General features: G+C 31.9%; 1 pseudogene; it reads left to right on the forward strand.

Moving 5' to 3' along the window:
* Window positions 1-23,395, forward strand: part of LOC122907479 — a 189,022-nt pseudogene extending 165,627 nt beyond the window's left edge.
* The last annotated feature ends 995 nt before the right edge of the window (window positions 23,396-24,390 follow it).

The following is a 24,390-nucleotide window of genomic DNA, read 5'->3' on the forward strand; positions in this document are numbered from 1 at the left end:
GAACACCCAATTAGAAAGAAGAGACTTTCAAATTGGATGAAATTAAAAAAGACATACTGTATGTTGCCTAAAAAATGGACTTTAAGATAAAGACCCAAGTAAATTTTAAGTAAAATATTAGACAAAGTTATGCAAAACTAGCAGTAATCAAAAGAAAGATGGAGTGGATATACAAATGTCAGAAAAAGATTTAGAGGGAAAAAAGGTTTTAGGGACAAAGGAGTCAATTTACCAAAAATGTGTATCAATCCTAAAATTATATTCAATTAATAACAATAAAAATAAACATAGTAACTGTGTAAAGTAAATATAACACTTTTAAATTGTCCATATATCAAAGAAGAGAAAAACTAAATTTGAAAATATTTTGAATGGAATAAAAATTAAAACATAATGTATCTAACTTTTTGAGCTGCTGTTATAGAGCTGATTGTTTTTATTAGGAAAAATAATGTCTCAAATGAATGATCTCAGCCTCCAATTCAATAAAACAGAATAATAACAACAAAATGCAAATTAAGTGTAGGAAAGGAATTAATAAAGAGTAAAAAATGAACTAAATAAAATAAATAGAAATAAAGTAATCAATTAAACAGATAACAAGAACAGAATAAATGAAACCAAAATTTGGTCCACTGAGATGGTCATTAAGTTAATAAAATCATTGTTAATAAAATTAATACTTTGGGATGACAGCTCAGCATATTACCCCTTAGAGAAAAGATAGTTGCTTCTCTGCATTTAGGCATCTTCAATATCCTTTTTTCTCCCCCTTGGTCATCAACAGTATCTTATTCCAAAGTTGTACTAATGTGAAACTAGTTCTCAGACATGGCAACCAACCTGATTATTAATGGAGCCAATTTAGAGAGAGGTTGCCTGCATCTAAACTAGTGTTCCCTCAACTTATGCATGATGCTAGCAATTTTCATCATAAATCAAAGGGACATTTAAGTGGCTCAATATAAAACAGAAAAAAAAGTAAAATAATCCAAAATTAAATTTTTATTAACACATTGTTGTCATAATAACTATGTATCTTAAATCACTCTAATGGGATAAGATTGTAAGTTGCCTTTTCTTAAAGGAATTATGTATTTTTATGAGTGTGTATAACAGATAAAGCAAAAAGGATTTTTTTAGAGTGACAAAACTATACTATATATGTATGTGTATGATACTATATGTATGATACTATACTATGATATGTGTATGATATTATATGGTATGTGTGATACTGTATGTGCATGATATTATAATAGTAGATAAATGACATTATGTATTTGTTAAAACCCACAGAACTATAAAGAACAAAAAAATAAAAATAAACATATACAAATTAAAAAAAATGTTTAGGAGTTTGGAGCTCTCAAGTAGAATTCAGAATGTGACAATAAAATCTAACTTTTCAAATGTATGAAACAACCTTATATGGGGAGTGGTAGGGAAAAGTGCTGATCCAAGTAACTTTAGAGATGAGTGGGAAAGTAACTATATATAGCAGCTATATATTAGTTGATAAAGCTGTGTCTGTGAGTATACAGGTTAACAATTCAGAATCCACTACACATGTATACTGGAACTGAAAAAATTATTAAGTGGATGCTTGATGGTTTGGGCAAGACTTCTCAGTTTTGGAATGGGATATTATAGACAAGTAAGTGGGGAAGGCAAAATTTATCCAAGGTAGTATTTTAGAGTTGAAGACACCAGAATGAACTTATATTACCTTTATATATATAAAGATTATATAAACTATATATATATATATATATATATACGAATGTAGAAATATAAATATGTATATATACACAGGATAGTGTATGCCCACATATTTTGTTGCTTTTTCAAGTGGGGAAGCCTAGAACCAAAGACATTCCAACAACAATGTGCCAACATGGAACCCAGATCTGGGGTTCTAATACCATTATTGAATAAGGATCAGGACTCCTTGGAAAAATGGCTTGTAATCAAAATGGAAGAGGAAATATTCAAGATGAGCCAAGAGTGTCTTGTATTGCCAAAAATTAATGAAGTGCTTAAAAGAAGTGACATCTCCCCGATGGGGGTATGTCAAAAGGAGACAGGAGGCAATAAGATTGGCCAATGGACCAAACCTAAAAACAAAAAACCCAAAACAAAATAAACTAATATTGGATTTTTTTTTTACTAATATTGGATTTTAATCCTTAATATAAGGGATAAAGTCAGTATCTGAAAGTTTATATTGATAAAAATAAATGAATAAACAAGTAAATCAGGAGGAATGGGCAAATCACTTGTGATGAACAATTTTAAGTGATTTAAGTAGGTCCTCTTTTCTCAATGATGTGGGGCATAACTCCTTACCCTTCAAACCTGGTTGATAGTGGCTTTCTTCCAAAAAGTATAGTATGAAAAGAATGAAAAAGAATTAGGTTCACAGTGAGGCAACAAAATTTTTTGCAGGAGAATTATACAGTCTTTTGTTTTAGATAATGATTTTGATTAAGACTGAACTATTTATTGGAAAGAAGAGAAGCATGGAGGTCAAAAGATGGATTTGAACAGGTAAGATGATTGGGTCTCTTGAACTAACTAGCTAGGGGTAAAGATAGGAACCACGCATTTCTCTTTATGTTTCACTCTCCGTATTTCCGTAAACTGAAAATTACTTACAATTTTTTTGTTGTTGTTTTTAAGTAGGTGAAAGATGATAAATACAGATGATTTTTCTGTTCATAAACAGCACACATACACTCATATATACTCCATACATTTGAGCAATACTAGATATAGTGAGAAATAAAAGCAAATCTTACTTATGTTGTTTGCTAATCTATACCATACTTGTTAATTAGCTATTAAAAATAAAGTATTTTACTTATATGAAGTCCTCTTTGCTTCTTTCATGGTCATTAAGTTAAAAGACTTATGCACATTTTATAACAGATGAAAGAATATAATAATCAAATAAAGTCACCGATAGTTAATTATTCTTGCTTATTGGTAATTGTTTATGGTGTATTAGTATTCACCCGTACTTGATCATAAAGTTGTGCTGAACTGGGTTGTGTCTTTACTGAGAATTATGTACTTTAACATTTTTGAAATATCAGCCAATTTGCTGTCTAACTTGTATTATTTCTAAATATCAAGTGTTTATTTGTTAAATTTAATTACACATGAAATATTTTGCTTTTTATATGTTTTCTAGGTCTATTTTTATGCTCTGTTACCTACAAAATTGTGTATTTGCCTGTTGATACACACTTATCTTATTTAAATTGTGTCTACTCTGAATGAATGTGATAATCCAAATCAACTTGTTTCACCATTTCAGCACTTATTTAAATGTGTCAAGTGGCTCGTACTTCATTAATTCAGAGACACACTTTGTCAATTTGATTGCCTATCTTGTTGGTACAGCTGCTTGTTTTCATAATCCAGTTGTATATTAAGGTATTTGAGTCTGTAGTTACATGACCAATCTTGTTTATTTGCTGATGACTCTCTGCTTTAATAATTGAAGTCATTAGTGTATGAAATGTGTGTTTTGCAAACACTATAATCCATTACCAAACTCTGTGTTGGTACCCTAATTAATATAATCTATATTAAAGTGTTTTAGTGAAAAAGATGGAGCTATAATATAAAATATCAGTGTTATGGCATTTATGAGCTAGAGAAAAATATATACCTTTCAATGTATATTGAGATATATTCTTTATTAAAATAGAAATTATTAGTGAAGGCAACCAATTCTTATAATTTCTTTAGTATATCTAAGAATCTGGTGCAAAAGAATGCCTGGAGGTAGCAATCTAAGGATAGGGCAGTGATTCCATGGTATTTTAAAAGATGTATTTCCTTTTATTCTTTCTGCTCTGTCATGTACAGCATATTGGCCAGTCTTTGTGCTTGTTACCTCATGTTTACATGTGATATAATTGCTGCTCTTCCAGGCACTGCATACTTATTCCAGGAAGAGGGACAGAAGGACATGGAAGAGATGTAGGAAAGGGTAATGTTTATATCAGAGAAGTAAGGCTTCTCTGTGTTTGGGACAGTGTTTGGCAAGAACACTGTCATATACTTGCCAGTAACTGCAATGGAGGTTGGAGAGCTTGTGAAATACTTTTTTAAAGATTATTTATTTGTGTGTGTGAGAGAGAGAGGCGGGAGGAGCAGAGGGAAGGGGAGAGAGAGAATCTTTTTTTTTTTCAATTTATTTATTTTCAGAAAAACAGTATTCATTATTTTTTCACCATACCCAGTGCTCCATGCAAGCTGTGCCCTCTATAATACCCACCACCTGGTACCCCATCCTCCCACACCCCCCGCCACTTCAAACCCCTCAGATTGTTTTTCAGAGTCCATAGTCTCTCATGGTTCACCTCCCCTTCCAATTTACCCAAAAGCACATACCCTCCCCAATGTCCATAACCCTACCCCCCTTCTCCCAACCCCCCTCCCCCCAGCAACCCACAGTTTGTTTCGTGAGATTAAGAGAATCTTTACGCCAATTCCCCTCTAAGCATGGAGGCCAATGCAGGGATCCATCCCAGGACCCAGAGATCATGACCTGAGCTAAAATCAAGTCTGCTACTTAACCAACTGAGCCATTCAGGGGCCCCAAGCCAGTGAAATATTTTTAGTCTTCATGTTTTAGAACAATTTTAGATTTACAGAAAAATTTAAAAGGTTGTATGATAAGTTTTCATATACTCACTCACCCTGTTTCCCCTATTATTAACATTTTACATTAGTATGGTAAATTTATTATAATCAATGAACCAATATTAAAACTGATATTTATAATTAATTAAATTTAGAATTTGTTCAGAATACTTAGTTTTACTTAATGCCTTTCTTTAATCCAGGATAAATTTGGTTATCATGACTCATGCTCCACTTGGCAACAACAGTTTCTCACACTTGTTTTGGGTGACCTTGAAAATCTGGGGGAGAAGGGTCAGATATTCTGAAGGATATTTCTCTAATGGATTTGTTTACTTTTCTCTACAATTAGAGTGGCTTTGTTTTTTGGGGGGGAGAAGGGTCAAAGAGATGAAGTATGATTTTCATACCACAAATGCATATCAATATGATTTATCATAGTTGATATGGACCTTGATCACCCAGCTGAGATAGTGTTTGTCAGCTTTAAGCACTGTAAATGTACTTTTAAGAAACAATCCATGCTGTATTCTTTAGAAGGATATTCCACCCTCAAGATAACCACATATTTTGGTATTTTTCTACAAGAATGATTTAGTTATTTTTTCTCTCATTATTTGTCCTGTCATTTATTTATTTCAGCATAGACTCATGGATATTCATTTTGTACTTTGAGTTATAAATAATAGTAATTCATTTTGCTGATCAAATTGTTCCAGCTTTTGATATTGGGAAGTCCTTCACTCTTGTGTCCCTTTAACACATCACCCTTGTAACTTAACTTACTTCCTTTGTTTCTTTCTCCCATTTCCTCTCTCTTTCGAGGACTTAATTTCTGATACTACAAGATGCTCAATACTCATCTTGTATATTTACTGTCCCAATATTGGAATCAGTCATTTACTAAGGAGGCCTGGTTGTTTTTTATTGGATAATGATATTAGAAACCAAGATCTGGATGCTATGAATGCTCCCTGATAAAAGGCCCCCCCCATCTGTTTGCTTGTTTAAGCTCTTCCATTCGACACAGCAAAGAATTGTATCAACTAACTTGTTCATATGCACAGATGTATAATTATTTCTATATTTAACTATGCATTTATATCAAGCTAAGTGTGAACTCATACTATCTCCAACTAATGCATTACCACTTAGGTAATTCTAGTTTCACCAGCAAATTGCCATTCCCCAGTGACAAAGTTTGCTTTCACCATTCACCTACCATTTAATTGTTCAGGCTTAAAATTGGTAATTCCCTTTGAAGAAAATATTTTCCTTAAGATTTTACTTGGCTGGCATGTTTACCCATGGCATATTTCAATCAATTTTTTTTCCTCCCCTGAAAGGCTTTCCCAAACCAACTGAATTACTTGTGTTGCCCTCTACTTTTAACTTCATTCTCCATCATAGCATCTGTGTTTTACACCTTTTCTAGCCCATCTAAATTTTCTGATCCTTACATTTTATTTGGTTATTAGTTGATCTCTTCACTAGAAGATGCCTCTATGAAGTCAGAAAATTATTTTGTTTTATTCTTTATTGTGTCCCCAGCATACATCATTAGTTTTGACTCATTCTAGTTTTCAACAGATTTGTGGTGAATGCATAAATAGGTGGAAAAAATATATTTCCAAGTGACATATATAGTTTTCATCCAGAATCATACCCATGCCTCATAATTTCTGTCCTATTTTAAAAACATGATTCATTCATTTTTCACTCCCTAACTCAAAGGTTACTGTCTTCTTGAAGACAATTAGGTTATTTTAAAGTACTTATATTTTTCTCTATTGAGTCCATTTAGTACTCTCTACCTCGGATGTTTATTTTTTTTTCTTCACTACAAATCTTAACTATAATTTGGGGTGCCTGGATGGCACATTCAGTTAAGCATCAGACTTGGTTTCAGCTCAGATCGTGATCTCAGGATCATGATCTCAATGTCATGAGATCAAGCCCTGCATCATTCTCTGTGCTCAGGGTGGAGCCCACTTGAGATTCTCTCTCCCTCTTCCTCTGTCCCTCCTGCTCATGCTCCCTCCCTCTCTCTCTCTCGAATAAAGAAATAAAGTCTTAAAAAATATTAACTGTATTTTTATTAGTCCTATTATCAATTCTCATTTTCTATTTTATGAATTTTTAAAAAGCTAACTGTATACCTTATTTTATTATGCAACAACCTTCATTTCTCATCCAAAATAACTGAAAAACAATTTTATATTATCTAGCTCTACTTCACATCATGGTATTTAACCAATGAAAACTGACATCTTTCTGCATCACATTAAAGCATTTGTGTTATAGAGATGTGTTTGTACCATTGCCTAGTATATTCAATTTTGTGTTTAGAGTAAAAATTATAATATAGAATAAAAATTAGAATAAAAGTAAATTTCTTTTTTTCTCATTATATAAGAAAAATATAATTCATTTCAACCTCTTCATCTTGTAACTGGTGTTTCCATATGCATAATGACATTGGTTGAATAAATAACTGAATAAATATAAAGGACATAATATTTTAACACTTCAAAGCTTTTAGAGTACTTCTTTATACATTTAAACATCAAGTCAAATGAGGTCATACACCGGTATTTAAAAAATTAATAGATAAGCATCATTTCCTTTGGAATAATATAGAAGTAAACTAGTGATAGCAATATAAATTCATAAGTTAGAACAATAAATCTACATTTTACTGAGGGATAAAATAATGAGTTATAGCCTTTTCATCTTTATTATAGATATATCTTGATATTCATTATTTCTAGTTATTCTTCTGTTACTTTATGCAAATACCATAAGTACACATGTGCTCTATTGGAAACTTTATCAAGTATATATTGGTTTATTGTCTTATCATCAAAACATACATTTATTCTCATATTTGTGTATATTATGAATTAAACATAATTAAAATCCTGTTTTTATAATAAAATTTGAAATGAAAAATTATGATGTAATTCCTGATGTTTCATGAGATACAGCTCCTATAGTAATTATACTTCCAATGCATTAACATAGTTATCACTGTCAACTCACTTTCTATGATTTATGTATTTGTAAGATTTTACACTTTTGCAACATCAGTAATTTTTCTATTTAATTAAAATTAAAACTCCACTATGGTAGTTACAGACTTTAGGTATTCCTGATAATTTTACTTCTAAAATTGTCCTATTAATGTTACTATTCCTACTTTAAATTCCCATAAAAAACAAAATGAGTGTTAGCCTGAATACAGGGCAACATTGATTTTGTTTGGTTGACAAGACAAAAACTTACACTCATATACTTGAACTTTTAGCTAATGGGCTAAATAAAACTGTCTAGAATCCTATAAAATACACTGTCAGGCTGATTGAAAAGTTCACTTTCTGAAAAAGAACCATAATTTTCATCTAGAAAGACTGAAGGCAATCTTTATACCTCTTATTCTACCATATCTGCTTTAGACATTTTTTTAACTGTTTTAAATAACATTACCTTTATGGAAATGGTCAGTAACATATAAGATTACATAGTATGAGGAGTGAAATATAGATTGAATCCAGTTGTCAATAGATGGACTTCTTCCAAGCTGACTGTATATTTGAATAATAGGTGTCCAATGTATGTGCTCATTCAGAAACAAATTTAATCTGCCAACCATTTTTATGAGCCAGGCAGACAAAAAAGATTAAAATATAAAGCTAAATCTTTGAAAGTTGATATTTTAGTATGTCAAAAGAAACATTAGAGTAACCACACAACAAAACAGCTTACATAAAAAGTACAATGTCAGTTGTGAACTTGGTAATATCTTCCCAGGAAGATTCACCCCTAGACAATTCTCTACCATGGTATCATGCTAAATAAATGTGGGCAAAAACCTCTGGTGACTAAAGATGTAAAAATAATAATTATTTCAGATATACCTAGGAAATGAACTTCTATATACTAGCACCACAGTCCCTGAAATTAGACATAAATCTAAGATCCTGGATTAGGTCAAAATTGAGAAATTTGCAACTCCATAATTCACCACAGATTAAAAATATGAGACCCAATAAAGAGATATTTGTTGAACAAGAATCATTAGTTGTATACTGCAAGATATTAATTTGTTGTGCATACATAATGCCAGTTATGCCCATTTATATAAAATTGCCAGCTCATTCACCATTATTGGAGAGATAACAAGATGGTACAACACAGAGAATTTTAGACAATAATGATTTAAAATATTTATTTGTTTATATATAACAAATATAAATACAATAAATGAGAATTGATAGTATATAGGTAGAGTGTAAAAATTTTAAAAAATTGGTAAGGAAGAGGTAAAACTCTCAGATTACATCATACTGTATATAGAAAATCCGAAAGACTCCACCAAAAAATTACCAGAACTGTTAAATGAATTTAATAATGTCACAGGATGAAAAATTAATGTACAGAAATCTCTTCAGTTCCTATACATTAATGATGAAGCAGCAGAAAGTGAAATTTAGAAAACAATCCCATTTAAAATCGCACCAAAACAATAAATTATCCAGGAATAAACTTAACCAAAGAGGTGAAAGACCCATATTCTGAAAACTATTAAAGACGGATGAAAGAAATTAAAGACAACACAAAGAAATGTAAAGACATTCCATGTTCATGGATTGGAAGACTATTGTTAAAATGTCTACACTACCCAAAGCTATCTAGAGATTTAATGTCATCCCTATCAAAATGCCAACAGCATTTTGTTGGTAGAACAAATAATCCTAAAATTTGCATGGAACCACAAAAGACCTTGAATAGTAAAGCAATCTTGAAAAAGAAAAAACAGAATTAGAGGTATCACAATTTCAGATTTCAAGTTATATTACAAAGTGGTAGTAATTAAAATAGTATGTTACTGGCATAAAAATAGACATGTAGATCGATGGACTATACCAGAAAACCCAGAAATAAACCCATGGTTATACAGTTAATTAATCTTTGACAAAGGGGGAATTAATATACAAAGGGAGAAAGAGAAGTCTCTTCAACAAATGGTGATGGGAAAACTGGACAGCCACTTGCAAAAGAATGAAACTGGACCACTTTCTTTCACCATACACAAAAATAAACTCTAAATGGATTAAAGACCTAAATGTGAGACCTGAAACCATAAAAATTATTGAAGAGAGCACAGGGAGTAATTTCTCTGATATTGGCCATAGCAATATTTTTCTAGATATTTCTCCTGAGATAAGAGAAATAAAAGCAAAAATAAACTATTGGGATTACATAAAGTTTCCACACAGCAAAGAAACAATTAACTAAACTAAAAGAAACTTAACAAATGGAAGAAGATATTTGCAAATGACATATTTGATAAAGGGTTAGTATCCAAAATATTTAAGGAATTGATAAAACTCAACACCATTCCTCCCAAGAATAATAATCCAATTAAAAATGAGCAGAAGACATGAACAGACATTTCTTCAAAGAAGACCTACAGAAAGCTAACAGACACATGAAAAGATGCTCAACACCACTCATCATTAGGGAAGAACAAATGAAAACTATAGTGAGATTATACTTAACACTTGTCAGAAATGCTAAAATCAAAAAGAAACAAATGTTGGTGAAGATGCGGAAAAAAAGGAATCCTCTTGCACTCTTAGTAGGAATGCAAATTGGTGCAGCCATTGTAGAAAACAGTATGGAGGCTCCTTAAAAATGGTATTAAAAATTCTATTGAATTCTATTTAATATAACTAATATTAATTATTTTAATAATTAATTTTAATAATAATTAATTCTAATTTTATTAAAAATAGAACTACCCTATGACCCAGGAACCACACTCCCGGGTATTGACCCTAAATATACAAAACACTAATTCACAGGGATAAATGCACACCTGTTTTTATTGCAGCATTAATTATAGTAGTTGAACTATGGAAAAAGAAGTGGTATATATACATATAATGGCATTATTCAGCCATAAAAAAGAACTAAATCTTGCCATCTGCAACAATATGGATAGAGACAGAAAGTATAGTATGTGAAATAATTCAGAGGGGAGGTGGGTAACGGGATGAGAGAAATAGTGGAGGGGGATTAAGGAGCACACTTATCTTGATGAAAAATAAAATAATCCAAAATTATTATTAAATAAAAAAGAAAAAAAATCAAAGTATAATAATGTATGTCCCAGTCCTATATTGAACATTAGCAACTTGGAAGAAATTTCTTTATCCTTCCTATATCATAACCCCTATCTGATTCCACATTAGTATCATTAAATTTTAAATACTTTGCTCTACTTCTTATATTACCAGACATGTGTATAACCCTAAATCATATGCAACTTTGCCTACTTTTGATCCTATAATAGGGAAATCATTCTTCTGTAGTTTATGTGTCTTGCCATTTCTTTTGTTCAGAATTAATTTTTTAGATTCCTTTGTGTGGATGCTAGAGTAAATTAATTTTCAGTACTTTTTAGATTTAAATGTATGAACACAATTTATTTTTCCATTTTATACTATGTTACATTTTATTAGGAGTAAGAAAAATTTCAATTTCACTAGCATTTCCAGATTTTAATTAAATCATCACAATGTTGATAATCTTCATCTTTTTCTAAAACTCACAATCAGAAGTTTAAACTAGAATTATGTATTTAAAAATCTGGAGAACACAAAATGTTTTCTCACTGTAGTTATAATTTATATGCTCTTGATGAATGAGGTTAAGTATCTTTAATGTGTGTTGGCCACTCATGATTACTCCTCTTGAATAATTTGTTCTTAAGTAATTTGTCCATTTTTTTTTAATTTGTCCATTTTTTAAACAAACTGGTGTTTGCTTTTCTTCTTTATATCTTCTAGACCTATAAAATTATTGGTAATACAGGTTTTCAATATATTTTCTCAGTCCAGTGCTTTCGGGTCATTCTTGAAATCAGGAAGTATCTCCTAGGCTCTCACAAGCAATGATTCTAACTAAAATCTTCCTCTCTCTTCTCTTTTAAAAAATATTTTTGTCATTATTTTGTGTGTTTTAAGTAAAGCTTCTATATAATTAAAGTTTCTGCTAAGTAAAGTGAAATTTCTGTTTAGTTTGTCTAATGCCAGGATTAAAAGTTCTGGAAACATTTATCATGTCATTTAAAGACAAGGAAATCTGTATCTAACACAGTGGCTTGATGACATGATTGTTAATTTCACATTCTTTATCTGGCAAACCAAGTGGTTTGGTTTTATCAAAACTCTGTGTGAGAACAATTTTCAATGTTACAATGGAGTGGATCAAAATAAATGTAAGCCTATGGGAAGACTATGTTGCTTCCTCATGTTTTGGCATGTAAAATGATGCTGAAATGTTAAAAGAATTGATTTATTCTGTCACTGGATTCTCTGACAAATATGTGTGTGTGTAAGCTTTTATGCCATTGTGGCCATTTGTAAAATTTTTCCAAAGTAGTATGTTTTAACATAATAAGGTATTTTCCTGAATGTTTTATGCTATTTTAGAAGGTTTGTCATAGAGATTATTCAAATATGTTCAGCCTTAGCCTTACAGGATGAATATTTTGCACGATACAGAAAGTAACAATGGCCTCTTCTACATAAAATTCCATTTAATTGTGAATATAAGAAAATCACTTTAGATATACTCTCAAATTTGATCTGAGGTACTCTTAATGAAACTTTTAACCTATAGAAGAAGTAGTTCTTTCTGTATTTTGATAAAAAAATACTTTATTTTCTTCTGATGGCAAAGAGAAAAGGAGATTTTTAATTAGTTAATAGAGTTCTTTTTCTTTGAGACTACATTTTTTTTAAGAATTTATTTATTTGACAGACAGAGATCACAAGCAGACAGAGAGAGAGGGAGAAGCAGGCAGAGCAGAGAGCCGAACTCGAGGCTCGATCCCAGGACCACGGGTTCATGCATGACCTGAGCCGAAGGCAGAGGCTTAACCCACTGAGCCACCCAGGCACCCTGAGACTACATTTAAATCCATATTAAATTTTTAAAAAAAGTAATATTCTGACTATCAAAAACAAAATAAAATCTGATAATGCAACTACCTCTTAAAGGTAATATAAATATTGTCCAGAGTTTAATCTAGAAGTGATAGATAGCTTATAATTCATTTCTGTCTCTCTTTAACTGTGCATTCCTTATTCCTGTATTTAACTGTTTAATTGATATGAATATATTCTTACTCCCTTAATTTCCTGATTTTAAATATAAAATGTGAGTTTTGGTTTTTACTAGAAAAGAATGATTTTGATGTTATCAGATAAGGTTTATATTTCTAATTGGGAATTGCTTTACCATATCATATATGATCAAAGCTTGAAACAAGTTGACTTTGTTGTAATACTGAATATTTACTTTGCTCTAAAGAAGTTCAATCCCATTATAGAAAATGAAAAAATTCAGTTTAGAAAGTCAAAGAAGTTTTTGAAGTTTTAAAAAATATTTTATTTATTTTTTGAGAGCGAGAACGAGGGAGGGAGAAAGCATAAGTGGGGGGTGTGGGGGGGGCAGAAGGAAAGGGAGAAGCAGGCTCCCCACTGAGCAGGGAGCCAGATGCTAGGTTCCATCCCAGGACCCTGGGATCATAAGTTAAGCCAAAGGCAGATGCTAAAGTGACTGAGTCAACAAGGCACCCCTGATTTTTTTCTTTAAATTATTTTCTAAACAGATAAGTTCAAGAAGCATTTGGATGGTGAGAAAATGAATATTAAACAAACATTTAATTTAGTAAGTGCATGGTGAGTACAGAGTAAGCTACGTTAACAAAACAAGTTTTTCTCTGTGCACCTGTATAGATGAGCACAAACATAAATATAAAGACCTATAAAAACGCCCTTAAGTGTCTTATTGAAGCAATGGGCATCAACTAAAGAAATTGACAATTTGCAACCATCTGCACACAGGATCTTGAAGCTTTTGTTAGGAGATTCATAGACTCTCATGACACCCATCAAACTCTGAGATGGAGTTTAACTATTCCTGCTCCAGGTGATGAACAATTTTGTGTGGAAACAAGAAGTGCTCTCAAATGAGAAGGAACATCAACAAATATTTTAGTTGTAGATACTATACTTTAGAAAATATTGCCTTGATGAAAACACTTTCATATCTTCTTAGGGAAGAATGGAAAAGAGGCAGAAGAGTGGAAATATTTTCAGATAAACATTTAAAAATATATTTAAGTGTAAATATAAGTATAATATAAAATATATAATATAAATACAATAAATTTAATAAATATAAAAGTAATAGTTTTATTTGATTCCTGGAGTAAAAAATGGGAATAAAAACTATTAAAAAAATCAATAAAAATGGTAGATACCATCATTTATAGATAACTATATCAGAAAATTTTTGAAATGTTTTATATTCTGTACTTTTATGTGTGTGTTTGAAATAAGCATTTTAAATACATATTTTCATTATATAATAAGGATTTTATGTTATATTTATATGAATTACTTTGAACTCTGTATATCCTTATTATTTAATTAATTGCTTATTTTTATATTTTCTGCAAAGAAAAATCCATGTTTGTCCTATGGGCTCCTAAAGGAGTGTTAAACTCAGAGATCATGTTCTCTCTAACATAAGGCACAAAGCAAGGACTTTGATCTTCATTTCTTTTACTTAGTAGTGTAATGGAGGTCCTAGCCATTATAATAAGACAATAAAAATCTATGCATAATTCAGAAAGTTGTACAACTGTTTGTATTTTCTGATATTACTGCTTATGTGGGAAATCCTAAGGAATCTATAAAAACAATTTCCTATAGTAAAAACTACATTAACAAGGATACATAAAAAATAACCAGTATATAGAAATCAAGGTATGTTTTTGTGTACTAAAGAAAAGTGGAATGTAATCTCAAAAATTCATTTTATATCAGTGTAAAAAACCATAAAATATTTAGAAAAGACTTAAGAAAATATATGCAAGTTTTCAAGACTTTCATAGTAAAAATTAGCATTGATAAGAGAAACAAATAAAAACCCAAATAGAAGGATATGCATGTTCAGAAATTGGAAAATTCAATATTATTGTGATGTCAATTCTTTCAAAATTGGTATATAATTGCAATATAGGGGTGCCTGGGTGGATCAGTTGGTTAAATGTCTGCCCTTGGCTCAGGTCATGATCCCAGAGTCCTGGGAGTATCTTGTACTTGGCTCCCTGCTCTGCGGGGAATATGCTTCTCCCTCTGCACCCCCTTCCTGTTCGTGCTCTCTCTCTCAAACAAATAAAATCTTAAAACAAAATTTTAAAAATGCAATACAATCTGCCTTCACCAAAGAAAATAAAGTAGGGGTCTTTTTTTTTTTTAATAGAATCTGACAAGTTTATTCTATAAATTGTGTAGTAATGGAAGCTACAGAAGAATGAAGAAGTGTTTACAATTAAACAAGAAGAATATTGGGAGACTTATAATACTGTTTTAAAAGTAAATAAACATTAATTTGCAAATTATGTAACAGTTTTAAATCTATTAATGGTAATTTGCTAAGTAAACCATGAGGCATATTATTTTGCAGTCTATAAAACTTGGTTTGGTGCTCGCTTCGGCAGCACATATACTAAAAACTTGGTTTGTTTGTACTATATGAGCTACACCTATCTTATTGTTGTGTTAAATATGCTAAACTGTGTTTGGATCCCTATTATATCAACTGTTATATGCATCTAAGTATTTTTCATCACCTTTTAACTTGCCTAGGAAAAACTTTCAGTTCTTTTGTAACAGCTGTCCTTCACTTTATGTCTTATTTAAAGATCCTCTGAATCTATCCCTTGAATTCAAGTATCTCAATTATTTTTTGTTTACAAACATCACTTGTTGGAAATCTTTTCTTTCTGTGTGTGAATTCCATGAATGCAAAGGATACGTCTTAGCTTTTTGTTATTATTGTTTTATTCTTTCATACACATAGTGAAGTACTCAATGAATGCTGGTTTGATGAAAATGATTAAAAAATATAAAGCAATCAAGCAATCCCTCCCCTAGCTTAATTCATACGGAGGTTTATATGAATGACCACTGGATTCACTGTCTATACTCTAAGTGAAGAAGTACTAATTGACAGTTAATAACTTATCTGCACTTCCCTTAATATACAATTCAAATGATTTTTTTTGCATTAAGGACAAGAATAAGAATTATGTGCTCAAATGTGAGCTAATGCATAAAAAAATTTGAATGGGCTTCTCCTACAAGAAAGGCAGGGTCACAAAGCGACATTCCATATTCTTTCAAAGAACATATCTAGAAATTCTTGAAACTCAGGAGAGGCTTTTATTTTCCCTATGGAAAATCACTGTTACAAGAGAGAATCTAGAGGAGCTGAGATACAAGAGGAACCATCTATTACAAGCATGCACTAGGCTTGGTGAGGATTAAAGAAACTGAATAGCACTGTGAAATTTGGTATGGCTATTTTCCATGCTCAAATTTTGAAAAAAGGAATTCAGAGTTAATTATCTGAAACATTAACACAGTGATATCGATTATTTGTATTTCCTTTGCTATGCTTACCACTGGCTCCCTTTGTCCTCTTTGAAAAATAAAACATCTGCTTAAGTGTTTGTTTTTTTTTAATGGAAAATTAAAAAAAAATATTCAGGCCAAATGAAGTCAATTTGTCATGGTGTGTCAAGGTTATATTATGTTATATTTATACACAATTTAAATAATTCTCCCCTCTGTGTATTCGGATCAAAGGCAGAATGAGATAGATGGTAACTGCCTTTAGCTATGTGTTCCAGAATCAAGTTTGACTTATGCAATGCCATTGGTGGAAAAACCCAAAGGTCATCTTGTTGAACCACAGAAATAATTTTTACTACAGTTTTTATCTAATACATGTCAATTACAGATAATCACAAAGACAAAGAGGTGATTTCTACAGTGTGACTGAATCTTTCCAAATATATATGAAGTTTGGGTCTCTTTACACTTTTTATGTTTCTTCTCTATGTATAGAGTTTAAATGTAGTACTTAGAACTTATATGTGTTTATCACAATTGTAGAAGAAACATGGTTTTCTCATTATTTAAATATGCCTCCTTATCACATCTGACTTTTTTAAAAAAAATAAGCTTAGATCTATATGCCAATTTATTTTTTCTGTGCTGTCAACTTATTTTTTTCTCCTTATTAATGGGCCATTGATTTTTTTAAAAGAGATAACCAAGGATGGTATGATAAAAATAAAAATGAGATTAGTACTCATAGTGGGGGACAATTCATCAGGTAATGTGTATTTTTCTAGTGTTTCTCAGACTATATCTATTAATTTCATCAAAATATCTATTTTGATATTGATATCTCTCAGTTACTCATCTACATACTGGAGACATGCAAGGATGGAGAAGATAGGTGTAATTTCTGTTTTCTGGTTTTGCTGTGTGAGTGGAGGGAACAGGAATCAACAAGGAAATAAATACATTTGTTGCACATAGTGATAAACGTTATGAGGAAAATTAAACAGGAACATGAGATGGAAGTGAGAGAGCATGCTAATAGTACTGAATGATTGTTAAAGCTTCTAAATATACACAGCATTGGTCATGGTGACATTGGATGTATAAAAAAAAAAATTGTCTAAGTCTGAAGAAGCCCAATTTAAGGAGAGCATAAACGTTAAAATCCTAACGTGAAAATGAAATCCTAAAGCAAAACTGCACTGAGGAATACTAGTGTTTCAAGCCCCAAAATGGTAGGACTGAATACAATTTTTGAAAAGTATGTTCTGGTTGTTAAATGGGTCAAAAGGGGTTGTAAGTTCATATATGTAAGTGATGCATATGAAGTGATGCTTTGCTAAAGAAGGTATCATGAGGAGGAGTGGACTAAAAGATTTCAGACTATATTTTGATGATGGAGATAAGTTTTGTTGATAAAGTATATAAGTGGAAATAAGAGAAAAGGAGAATATAAATATAAAATATCTAGACAAATAAAAACATTAACTTATCTTTCAAAGTTACCTTCAGTTTACTAAATAATTAGGGAAACTTAGTGTTACTTAGAATAAGCAAAACAACAGGTTTTAAGTTTTCAATTGGAAGACCTAACTTCTAACTAATTATTGAAGTCAGATAAAAGAGGCATTTTTAATCATCCTAAGCCAGTCCTGGGAATCAAAGTGTACTTAGCTGTAATCCAATTGCTGACATTGACCCCTTTTTTTGCCTTTAGAAAATTATTTAATCCTTTTGCTTATATTTGCTGTTTGTAGAACAAAGATAATATGGTACTTTTATATTAAGTAGAAATGCTATCATATAAAACAGAGTAAGCTGACAGATCAAATATATGGAATTTATTTTGAAACATCTTATGGTATACGGTGTTTAAGAAGTATTACTAAAGAGTCAGCAAAATGAATTGTTACATAAATTATTTTCAGTTATGTGAGTCACCAATTAAGACAAAGAAACAAATATTCATGCTAAAACACAAGTTACTTCAAAATAAAAACTACATTCCTTGAAAAGGTTAGCACTTCTGATATGATTATCTTATACATGATAGCAGTAAGTCTTTAATAAATCAGCTTGAATTAATGTGTTATATAAATGAGAACCTCGTCTTTTTTCTATGGGTATAAATATAAAAAATAGCAAAAAAAAATCAAAGAAGGAAAAAAACACTTTTTCTGTTCTAAACAAAAACTAACCTTTTCTTTTTTTCCCCATAAGAGTTACCACTTATGAATACACAATCTGTTTTAGCAACCAAGTGACCAATGTTAGGAGTCACAGAGCTTTGATAATCGGGATTTTACCATACACATACCCAAAGTCATTAATAACTGCTTTTAGTAGTAACTCTTTCTCTGGAGGAGGAAGAAAAGTTTGTGACAAGAGTTCATTTAACCATATCACATATTTCCAGAGTGCAACACAGGATTAGTAAAAAGAAACACTAAGAATATCTGTAATTATCTCCAAATATTAAGAGTGAAAAATGTTCATCATCACTAGCCATCAGGGAGATTCAAATTAAAACCACATTGAGATACTACCTTACACCAGTTAGAATGGCCAAAATTAGCAAGACAGGAAACAACATGTGTTGGAGGGGATGTGGAGAAAGGAGAACCCTCTTACACTGTTGGTGGGAATGCAGGTTGGTGCAGCCTCTTTGGAGAACAGTGTGGAGATTCCTCAAGAAATTAAAAATAGAGCTTCCCTATCACCCTGTAATTGCACTACTGGGTATTTACCCCAAAGATACAGATGTAGTGAAAAGAAGGGCCATCTGTACCCCAATGTTTATAGCAGCAATAGCCACGGTCGCCAAACTGTGGAAAGAACCAAGATGCCCTTCAAAGGACGAATGGATAAGGAAGATGTGGTCCATATACACTATGGAGTATTATGCCTCCATCAGAAAAGACGAATACCCAACTTTTGTAGCAACATGGACGGGACTGGAAGAGATTATGCTGAGTGAAATAAGTCAAGCAGAGAGAGTCAATTATCATATGGTTTCACTTATTTGTGGAGCATAACAAATAGCATGGAGGACAAGGGGAGATGGAGAGGAGAAGGGAGTTGAGGGAAATTGGAAGGGGAGGTGAACCATGAGAGACTATGGACTCTGAAAAACAAACTGAGGGTTTTGAAGGGGCGGGGGGAGAGGTTGGGGGAACCAGGTGGTGGGTATTGGAGAGGGCACGGATTGCATGTAGCACTGGGTGTGGTGCAAAAACAATGAATACTGTTATGCTGAAAATAAATTAAATAAATTTTAAAAATAGAGTGATATAAAATAAGTAGATCATGAAGTAACTAAAAGTGGTCAGTAATTTTCTGTTCAGTTTCATTTTGTAGCTTCAACTTCATGGTACTTGCATTTTCCAAATATGATTTATGGTGAATAAAGTCAATATCAATCACAATGTCCATATGGTATGGAGATGTAAAGGGGAATGGCCTGTCTACATAATAAAAATAGTCAACATATAGCATCTAATCATAATTGTCTAGGTATTAAGGTAAATGCTTTAAGTACATAGTTTCATTTAATTTCCATAAGATTCATAAGAGAAACCTGCAAGGGTAAATCCTGTAATTATCCATTTTAGTACTTAAAAAATCTGACAGTCTAATTTCAATGACTAATGTTATATAATAAGTGAATAGTTTAGTCATTAGTCACACCCAGAGCTTTCTAATGCCAAAGCTACATTGTATATCTCCTTTGTACCACTACAATAATGATGAATGATTGTAACACATTTCTATTTAAGAATTAATTTTGATACTTCTCTTAAAGTGTAAATTTTGAATGAGTCAACCTGTATTAAGAATTTATTTCATTTAACTTTCATAATGATGCAGTATATGTTTATACAAAAGGACATAAAAGATTACTGTAAGGAATAGAATTTCATTAAAAGTTTGCAAATTGATATTTTCATGAAACAGAATATACCATATTATATAGAAGGAGTAATTATAAAGAATTATGTAATTTGATGTTAGCACATTATTTGTACTCTATGCCACTGAACAAAAGTTTTGTTCTGAAAAAAATGATAAGAGTTTTGTTTCAGTTAACTTTGATTATAAGCAAAGACATTAACTCTCACTATTTCCAGAAGCCACAGAAAGGATCGAGGACCTAGAGATTTCAAAGTAAAGCTGTATATTCAAGTATCAGATAGAATGAGAACAAAAATATGAAACCCAAGATGTGATCTAATTAATAGGAATTAATGAAAATGTCCTGGAACAGTTTTTAGGAAAAATAACACAACAATTTATTCTTGTATTATTCCACGCAAGTCATAACTCAAGAGGCAGAGCTGGAGGGACCAAGGTTGAATTCCAGGTTCATGAATTGGACAGGGAAATTTAATTTACCACATTTACCATCAACTGAAGAATAGTTAATTCTCCAAAGAACTACACTAGAAGTAGGAATAACATATATTTCCAAATATATGGAAAGATATATAGGTAGAGTGAGCAAGGAATCAGGAGGCATGAAGGGAGAGAATTGCTCCCGGCCATTAAACAAGGCTTTTATTATATATTCCATTTTTAGTTGTATGGCAGAAGCCTATGGATCAACCAGACTATTTTCTAATATTTTCAGCCTACCTCAAGCTATATATCATGCATCAAGTTCAATCTATTTAAGGCTTGTCAACTTTTTCACTCAGTAGCTTTAGCCATTTTGCTTTCTGGCTTGGACAAATAAGAGTCCTCTGAAGATGTGGTGCTGGCGCATATACAATCTTCTTTGAGGAGTATACATTAATACAGAGTATCCAATATCCACTATCAAGATTATATAACTTATTTTTTCACCCTGTTTCAATAAAAGAGATAGTGTTGTTTTTAAGGGAGGGTGTTGAATGTAAGAATTTAGGTAGCTTTCTTCATTTTCTCATTCTCTAGTGGTTGACCTTCATTAATATCATAAACCCATTACAGAGCAGTAAGAGCCCCAAATCAGTCAATTTTTCCTTCAAGATTTCCCATGTGAACTAGAGACACAGGAAATCACTTCAAGAGGAATAAAGTTCCATTATAGCAACCAGAACTCACTCCCCAAAACTTAGAGACCTTTTACTATTATCTTAAAAACATCAGGGTCAGCATGAAAGCTGAACGCAGGACAGGTTAAGCCTTGAGATAGGCCTGTCACTGCTATTCTTTTTTTTTTTTTTTTTTAAAGATTTTATTTATTTATTTGACAGAGGGAGATCGCAGGTAGGCAGAGAGAGAGAGAGGAGGAAGCAAGCTCCCTGCAGAGCGGAGAGCCAGATGCAGGGCTCGATCCCAGCACCCTGGGATCATAACCTGAGTCAAAGGCAGAGGCTTTAACCCACTGAGCCACCCACGCGCCCCTGTCACTGCTATTCTTAAATAGCAAGCACTACTCACCGTAAGATTCTCACCTCCTAAGTTAATCAGCCAAATTTCTAACAACTGGTCTTGTTTTTATCATGTTTAGTCCTTTTTTTTTTCTCTTTCAGGATCAGTATTTGTGGTTGTCTCTGTAACTATTATCTGAAAGGGGATGAAACTTTCTGTCTAATCAGAATAAATGTTCATACTATTTGCAATAATGGTCAGGTCAAGGACAGAGCGTCAGATGGGTGACAAGCAGTAACAACTAAAACCACTGTTCACGTAGCTGGCAAGAAATTCTCTCAGTTGCTTTTTATCTATAAATATCTTTATTTCACCTTCATTATTGAGGTATATTTTCAGTAATGTAGAATTCTGTGTTGATATTTATTTTTGTTTTAGTGCTTTAAAACTTTTTCAATTGACTTCTTGTCTCTCTTGCTTTTAATGAAAGATCAGTCATCACATTTTTGTTTCTTTTGTGTAATCTGTTTTATTTCGCTATTTCAAGATTTACTCTATGTTTTTAGTTTTGAGAAGTTTGCCTATGTTGTACTTAAGTATGGTTTTCTTTGTGTAAATTTGCTTGAGGTTTAAGTGTGTTTTCATTAATTTTGGAAAATTTTTCATTTCTATTACTTCAAATACTTTTCTCTTCTGCCTTTTCTTTCTTCTCCCTGTGGGGTTCAAACTACATGTATGTTAGGTTGATATGCCCCACTTAATAATGAGGATTTTTAAAATTTTTTATGGGGGCACCTGGGTGACTCAGTGGGTTAAAGCCTCTGCCTTTGGCTCAGGTCGCTATCCCAGGGTCCTGGGATCGAGCCCCACATCAGGCTCTCTGCTCAGCGGGGAGCCTGCTTCCCTTCCCCTCTCTCTGTCTGCCTCTCCACCTAGTTGTAATCTCTGTCAAATAAATAAATAAAGTCTTTAAAAATAAATAAATAAATAGTTTTTTGGTCAGGTTTTTTCTCTTTGGTATTTAGTTCAGTAATTTAATTTTATTTATCTTTAACCTTACTGTCCTAATCTTCCATCACCTATAATCTGCTATTAAATTCATCTAGTGAATTTTTCATTTCATATAATTTTCACTTATAAACACATTAATTTTTTAAGTTTGTACTGTTCTTACTGAGATTCCCAATCTATTCTTTTCTTAGGACTATATTTTCCTCATACTTAAAAAATTATTTATAATTTTTAATAATTTATTTTATTTATAATTTTTATTTTATAATTTTTATATTTATATTTATTTTATTATTTTTTTATTTTATATTTATTTTTATTTTATAATTTATTTTATTTATAATTTATTTTATAATTATAATTTATAACACACTTTGTGCTAATTTCAACATCTGAATTACTTCACATTTTCTCTTTTGCTATCTTTTCCCATTGAGTAGGTCATATTTTCTATTCCTTTTCATATCTAATATTTTATTTTACTTTATGAAGACTTTTTTTTTTAGATTTTATTTATTTATTAGAGAGACAGAGATCACAAGCAGGCAGAGAGATAGGCAGAGAGAGAGAGAGAGAGAAGGAAGCAGGCTCCCCACTGAGCAGAGAGCCCGATGCGGGGCTCGATCCAAGGACCCTGAGATCATGACCTGAGCTGAAGGCAGAGGCTTTAACCCACTGAGCCCCATATTTTATGAAAACATTTTACTTTCATTTGTATTTACTTTAATTTACTTATGCTTTCCCAGTTTAGTGTAAAGGATACAACTTGGGAACAGCTAATTGAAAAGATGCACTGGACAAGGTATGAGGGCAGCATTTCAGTGTGTTCAGCAATCCAGAAAGCTTTCCGAACCTCCATGGATCCAGAGTTTTTATAGGTGTCAATCTTTATCTCCTCTCTCCTCTCCTTGGACTTTGGTGGCTGGGGCAGACAGCTCCACTCCTCTAAACACTTGATCTCTCTTGTTACCAACCCCATCCTGAGGCTATCTAGAGGCCCCAATTTCCTCCTTAACACAATCTCAGTTTATGGGTTTATGGGTTTTAGGAGCTCTGTGCCAGAACAGGGGACAAGGTTTAAAAAATATAGATATAGATATAGATATAGATATAGACATAGACATAGATATAGATATAGACAAAAAATCTATATATAGATATATAAAATCTATATATTTATATATATAAATATTTAAATATATTTTAAAGATTTATTTGAGAGAGAGAGAACAAGCCAGGGAGACAGCATGAACAGAGGGGAAGGGCTGAGCAGAAGCAGACTCCCCACTAAGGAGGGTACCCAATGCGGAGCTCAGTCCCAGGACCCTGGGATCATGATTTGAGCCGAGGGAAAACACTTAACTGATTGAGCCACCCGGATGCCCCTAAATATATGTTTTTAATTTAAAATATGGGAAATATCAATCATTTAATTACTATTCTATTACTTGCATAAAACTTTAAATACAGTTCAATGTTTGCCCTTTTCTTCACATATATTTTACCGTACAGAGTGAACATCTTTTTCTATGCGTTAGCATGTTGTCAAACTCAAAGTTTGAATCACCTTCCATGATTTTATCCTTTTCACTTTCAGTATTATAAAACATCTATGAAATTTCTTTAATATTAAGTTTTTTCAAGCACCACTTATGAGATAAGTCCAACCATTTTGTCCCAATCATGTACCACTTGTATGCCAATAAGTTTAGCTTAATTAAGTTTCTCTGGGTGCGTATCAGAAGTCTCTCAAAGGACTACATGTTTGTATCCCCATAGCCAGCTATTTCTTCTATGGTTTTATTCATAACAGATTCTAATTTACCTTCCAGCATTTTCACATTTTGTTTCTCTGCCATACATTTGTCGATTA

Source organism: Neovison vison, chromosome 5 (genome assembly GCF_020171115.1).
Source record: "Neovison vison isolate M4711 chromosome 5, ASM_NN_V1, whole genome shotgun sequence".
Taxonomy (NCBI): domain Eukaryota; kingdom Metazoa; phylum Chordata; class Mammalia; order Carnivora; family Mustelidae; genus Neogale; species Neogale vison.